The sequence below is a fragment of the Podarcis pityusensis genome, assembly GCF_964106645.2.
Source record: "Podarcis pityusensis genome assembly, chromosome: 8".
NCBI classification, from domain to species: domain Eukaryota; kingdom Metazoa; phylum Chordata; class Lepidosauria; order Squamata; family Lacertidae; genus Podarcis; species Podarcis pityusensis.
This window is the reverse complement of record NC_138033.1, coordinates 69,498,946-69,504,945: the sequence shown is the minus strand read 5'-3', so window position 1 is coordinate 69,504,945 and position 6,000 is coordinate 69,498,946. Positions and strand designations below refer to the sequence as shown.

Here is a 6,000-nt window from a genome sequence, read left to right as displayed (position 1 = left end):
TCCCCTTCATTTTTGGAGGGGAAAAAGTGCGTCCTATAGGGCAAAAAATACAGTAATTTTATTTATGGCTTTCAGTTTTATACATTTCAAAAATTTTACAATCATTTTAACATTTCAAAACTCGACTTCCTTCGCCCTCTTTCTGCGGTTCCTTAACTTTGTTTTTTAATATATATTTCCTGCAGATTCTGAATTAGCTTAATTTACTCATTTATTCATCTATTTTAAATATATCCTTTTATTTCTTATGTGTGTTCTCATATTACAGTTTGAATGCCGTGAAATTAAAATGGTAACACAGTGAAACAGAATATAAAATATAAAAGAGGTAATTAAAAATCAATATGAATATGTTCCCCGCCTGAACCACAACCACAGAGACCACCTGAATGAAGCTCTGAGACAACTGGTGGCCCTGTAGGAATGTTAGAACCTGCCTTAGACCCATTGGGCCATCTAGTACTGTCTACACTGACTGGCAAGGGACGCAGGTGGAGCTGTGGGTTAAACCACAGAGCCTAGGGCTTGCCGATCAGAAGGTCGGTGGTTCGAATCCCCGCGACGGGATGAGCTCCTGTTGTTCGGTCCCTGCTCCTGCCAACCTAGCAGTTCGAAAGCACATCAAAGTGCAAGTAGATAAATAGGCGGGAAGGTAAACGGCGTTTCCGTGCGCTGCTCTGGTTCGCCAGAAGCAGCTTAGTCATGCTGGCCACATGACCCAGAAGCTGTACGCCAACTCCCTCAGCCAATAAAGCGAGATGAGCGCCGCAACCCCAGAGTCGGTCACTACTGGACCTAATGGTCAGGGGTCCCTTTACCTTTACACTGACTGGCAGTAGGTCTCCAGTGTTTCAGGCAGGGAACCTTCCCATCCCTACCTGGTAATTCAGGGGACCGAACCTGGGACCTTCTGCATGCAAAGCAGATGCTCTACCACTAAACTTCGGCTCTACCCCATGAACTGAACATATGGTTTTTATACGGATATAATAAAGCTGCCTGTATTCACTTTGTATACAGCTAAATACATGATTTGCATGCAGTACTGCCTACGTCTTGCTCAATCTCGTCTACTTCTACTAGCAAAGTATCTCCAAAGTCTCGGCAGGACCTGAGATCCTTTTAACCAGAGACACTGGGAGATTTAACTCGGGCTTTTCGACATGCAGAGCATTATGCTGCAGCACCGCACACACCCCTTAAAATAATAAATGTATAATAAGGATGCAGAATAAGCTTCCGATGCCAGATGTTTGCGTTGAACTACTGCAGATATGAAAACCTGTTTTGTTTCTTTCCTTCTCTTCGCTGTTGCTACAACAGACCTGGCGAAGGAGCAACTACCCCTGGCAGCGGGATGAGGAAGTCCAAAACTCCAAGCCCATCCCGTCTGTGTGCTAATGGTTAACCTGACCGCCCACGTGGGAGCCTGCGAGTTAACAGAACATGCCTTTTATCATCCCCAGCCCGCCGGTGCACAAGGCAGCACCGTGCTCGAATATAGCCACAAACAGTTTTCTTTCAGCTCCCAACCTGAAGAACAAGTTCCCGTTTGTTTGAAAACAAGAGAGAGCGAGAGGCAGAATGAAGTCCACCTAAGGCCGGTAAACTCCCTCTGCTTGCCTTTGGCCTCCTCCTCCTCCGTCAGAACTTGTTACCTTGGAGCTGTTGGAACAAGGACGATAAAAAGTTGCTTTGTAATCTCCGGGCCCTCCTTATGCAAAATATACATGGGAGGAGCTTTTGCTTTCTCTCTCTCTTTTGAGATTTGTACATGGGAGACACCGTGTATGCACAGGAGACAGAAGCATTGAAGCTGCACTCTCTGTCCAATGAAAAAGAGTGAAAACTGAGGTATGTGCTCTGTACATTTCTCTCTCCCCCCACCCCGCCACCAATTTCTCCCTAGATGTCTTTTGGTTTTTGTACTGCTAGCACTTCTTCCCCTCTTTGAAGCGAAAGCGAGTTTGGCAACCTCTAACAAGCTCCTACAGGAACAGCTCGGTAGCGTTTATGGTTGCAACAGAACCTTCTGTCTCTGGCCTTTGCTCTTTATCTGGAAACGTAATGAAACGCGGAAAGCAGTGCGACAAGGAGCTGAAAACATCGTCGCTTTGGGTTCTCTAACTTAACTTGGAGAAGACCGAGGAGTTCCACTTGGGTGGATCCTTCCCTTCTTAAACGCGCTTGCTTCCTTCTCCTCAAAGAGGATCTCTGATGTGCTGTTGCTTTCCCGGGGAGTCCTCTGAAGCTTTTGGGTTCATGGCAACCCTTTAAACCAAAAGCTAGAGAGAGAGATTAGGTAAGACACAACCTCTTTATCAGTAGATCTTCTGATGACTTGCTTGTTTGAGTTCTAAGTTGCTGGCCTTCAAGGTGCCCAAAGGAAGGAAAGTCTGGACAGCACTTGCTAAGGGGACGGGAACCTGTTTAAAACTGGTAACAGGAGAATCGATGCTGGTGTGGTTCTGCAGGGTCTGGCGAGCTGGTGTGATTTTGCAGGGTGAGGCCCTGAAAGCAGCCAAAAGGGAACTCAAATGGCACATGGGCGCCAATATGGTGTGGTTGCTGACCGTTCGGCATGGATCAGGGACATCTGGCCTCAAGTGTCTATTTGGCCACAAAACTTGCTGGGCAACTTTGGCACCAGCTCTCTTTCAGTGTAACCAATCTTGCAGGGCTGTTGTGCAGACGAAATGGAGAGCGGAGCCATGTGTGGCACCCAAAGTTCCTTGGAGGAAGGGCAGGATATAAATACTGTTTACATATTGCTTTGGCGAAGTGATTCTAAGGCATACGTTTAAAGCAGACCACTTCCCCCCTGTAAACTGTAGTCTCCCCCCCCCCCAGAGCTACAGTTCCCAGTTCCTTTGAAAAAACGAGGTTCCCAGCATTCTTTCTGGGGAAGTAATGTGTTGTTTTTTTTAGTGTGTTGTGTTCACGTAGCCCAGAATGCAGGTTAGGTTCTTAGGACACTTTCTCATGTTCTGCCCCTAATAGCATAGAATCATAGAGTTGGAAGGGACCTTGAGGACCATCTAATCCAGGCATAGGCAAACTCCGGCCCTCCAGATGTTCTGGAAGTACAATTCCCATCATCCCTAGCTAACAGGACCAGTGGTCAGGAATGATGGGAATTGTCATCTCAAAACATCTGGAGGGCCGGAGTTTGCCTTTGCCTGATCTAATCCAACTTCCTGCAATGCAGGAATATGCAGCTGTCCCATATGGGAGTCGAACCTGCAACCTTGGCGTTATCAGCACCACACTGTAACCAATTCAGCTAAGTTCCCCTTATCCACCCACTAGTTTTTCCCATTAAGTTAACTTCCTCCTGGAATGACTTGTAGATTAGGATTTTCTCATTCTGGGAGTCTGGCATCGTGCCATTTATTTATTTTATTTAGTGCTGATGATAATTAAAGGGGAGTGGGGGGAATAGCAAAATGGTGGCATATTTGCTGTGACCTATTAAAAGTTTCCATGTTGATTTTTGTGTTTGTGTGCCAGATATGTGCCTGGCTAAGTTAGGGTGGGGAAGAGAGAAGATGGGAGATCTGCAGAGCACAGCAGCAGAACAGATGATTTGTATGTAGAAGGTCTCTGATTCATATTCTGTAGTTCATAAACTGTAGCAAAATATGTTTATGAAAGCTTTTTTTTTTTTAGATAAAGGTGCATTTTGTAAATTAAAAGATGTGTATTTAAATGTGAATTTTCATGATCTTTTAGAGAGAGAGAGGAAAAAAACAGATTAATGCGGAGCAGGGTGAAACAGACCTATGAATAAGCACATGAGTGACACTTATAGGAAACAAACTGATTCATCCATCCCTTGAAATGGTTTTGTCTCTATAAAGCATAGATCTGTGTCTCCGTTGTTCCACGTCTGACCTCGAGGCCTTTTTGCCTCGGGGCACCTTATTTACCTTGCTCTCCTGTTTTAATAGCATGGTGCTTACTGCTGGCCCGGCTTCTTGCCAAGCCGTGTCACTGGAAAGAATGGAGAGCAAACCACTCTGCAGCTGTTTACTGAATAAACAGCCTGCCGGATGCCTATATTGTGTTTTCTGATCCAGCTTTGATTGTATTTGTGGAGCTGGGCATGGGGGAAGTGGCTTGACTGAACCGAAGGCGTGTTGCATGAAGAACAGCGGTGAAGCTCCCTTTATTTAGAACATTTATTAAGCACAAGGACCAGAAACTGAGGAGTCCTAGTCTCTACTGAGCTTTTTGTGTGTGTGTGGATTGCCCCAGATTTTGGCAAACCAGATCACATAAAACATGGCCCTTAGCATGAGCAGGAATCATAATTAGACGAAAGGGGAAACTGGAGACTCTTCCTTGCAAGGAAAGGCTACATCAAGTGACACACTTTAGTGGGTGGCTCCCCAAATCTGGCCACTGCTGGTAGATAAGCCATTTAGAAGCCTATTTTATAATAGCCTATGATCAGTGGTGGCTGGTGCCCTTTGGGATGGGAAGGGCAGAAGGCAGGGAGAGCAACAGGAGGTGAAGGCAGAGCCAATAACAGGCAGAACCACCCCTTCATTGATTATATGTGAGAAAGGCAGGGCAGGTGGGAGCTAGCTGAGGGCAGACTGAGGTTGGTAGAGCTGCTTTGGCCATCACTCGTAGCCGAGTAAGATTGCCTTCCATAACTTCCGGGGGCGGCGCGAACGGCAATGGCGGTCCTCTTCTGAACGGGAGAGGAGGCTCCGCAGGCAACGGGTCGTCCGCTACGGCGAAGCGGAGACCCACTCTGGAAAACCCCAGGCGGCAAGAGCCTGGGGTCTTGAGGCTCGGTGGGCGCCTAGAGCGACTCTCCAAGTGCAGAAGGAACCCCGTAAGGGGCTCCGGAGCACGGAGGGGGGTTGCGGCGCTGTGAGCTGTTTCACAGCCTGAGGAGCGAAGCTGCGCTGCTACTGTCGGTGAGCGCTGATCCCTTTTCCTGCTAAATTACGGATCCGGACGAAAAAGCAACTAACTTGTGAGTAAAAGACTGAATCACTAGAATTTGAGACTTTAAAAGGGAAACTTAAATTGGCTTGAACTTGGCTGAGAGCGGAGAGACGTGGAAGCAGGAAGTCCGTCTTCCGCAGCCATTGAACTTGAAAAAAAAAGCAATCAGCTGGAGGAGTGGAGGCTGAAAGAAAGAGACTCTAAGTTTTACAGATCCAAGCATCTATTGAACTTGCATCTTAAAGTAAAGACTTTAAGTTAAAGATTTGGGATTTTTACTTGCACTTGACTTTCCTCCTCTTATTGGATTACAAATTAGAAGGTGAAACCCAGAGTCAGGAGCTGCCTGAGTACTAAGGGAGCTGTCAGCACCGCAGATTTGGATACTGTATATTGGAACTTGAAACAATCTGAGGGTATTGAGACCTTTTAAATTTGAAACATTCTTTTTGGAGATAAATAAGCACTGTCTGCAACAAAGTGACCATTTATAAACTCTGCTAAACATTTGTATTTGAAGGTTCTTGGACATTAAATTAGACTCTGAAAGACAGATTAAGCTCCCTCTAGAGGATTGGATTATAACAGTGATTTTACATGCACTTTTTACTTTCGATTCCCTTGCTGTTTGCTTGCTCTGGACCTTTCCATTCCCATGGGAACAACTCAGTGTGACCTTGACTGACAGATAACGTTGGAATGAGTGGCACAAGAAAAAGAGGGAGAGCTAAACAAACAACTCTAACAACTCTAACCTCAGCCTCACAGACACGCAGATCATCTGTGCCTACTTTGCCCTCAGAAGTGGAGGGAGAGGGCGAAGCAGAGCAGTTACAACTGGAAGATATGGCCTCAGGAGCATCTGTTTCTGTACTAGACAAAATTTTTGAAAAATTGGAAGCTTTGGACAAGAAAGCAGATGCGCAATCAGCAAAGATTGATAAAAACACAGAATGTCTAAATAAATTAACTACACAAGTGGTACAGAATGCACAAGCAATTGGACAGTTAACGGAGGCCTCAGCAGAAAATCGGAAA

At 45.9% G+C, this 6,000-nt stretch overlaps 1 protein-coding gene across 2 annotated transcripts in view; it reads left to right on the top strand.

The window, feature by feature from the left end:
* The first annotated feature begins 1,408 nt into the window (after positions 1-1,408).
* Positions 1,409-6,000, top strand: part of PLCH2 (phospholipase C eta 2) — a 339,924-nt gene continuing 335,332 nt past the window's right edge. Inside the window, exon 1 of one of the 2 annotated variants that reach the window (XM_081016003.1) lies at positions 1,409-1,854. The gene's annotated coding sequence lies outside the window, so the exon portion shown is untranslated. Of the gene's footprint in view, positions 1,855-1,908; positions 2,303-6,000 lie in introns of those variants that run through there. The other variant, XM_081016004.1, reaches the window with a different exon arrangement.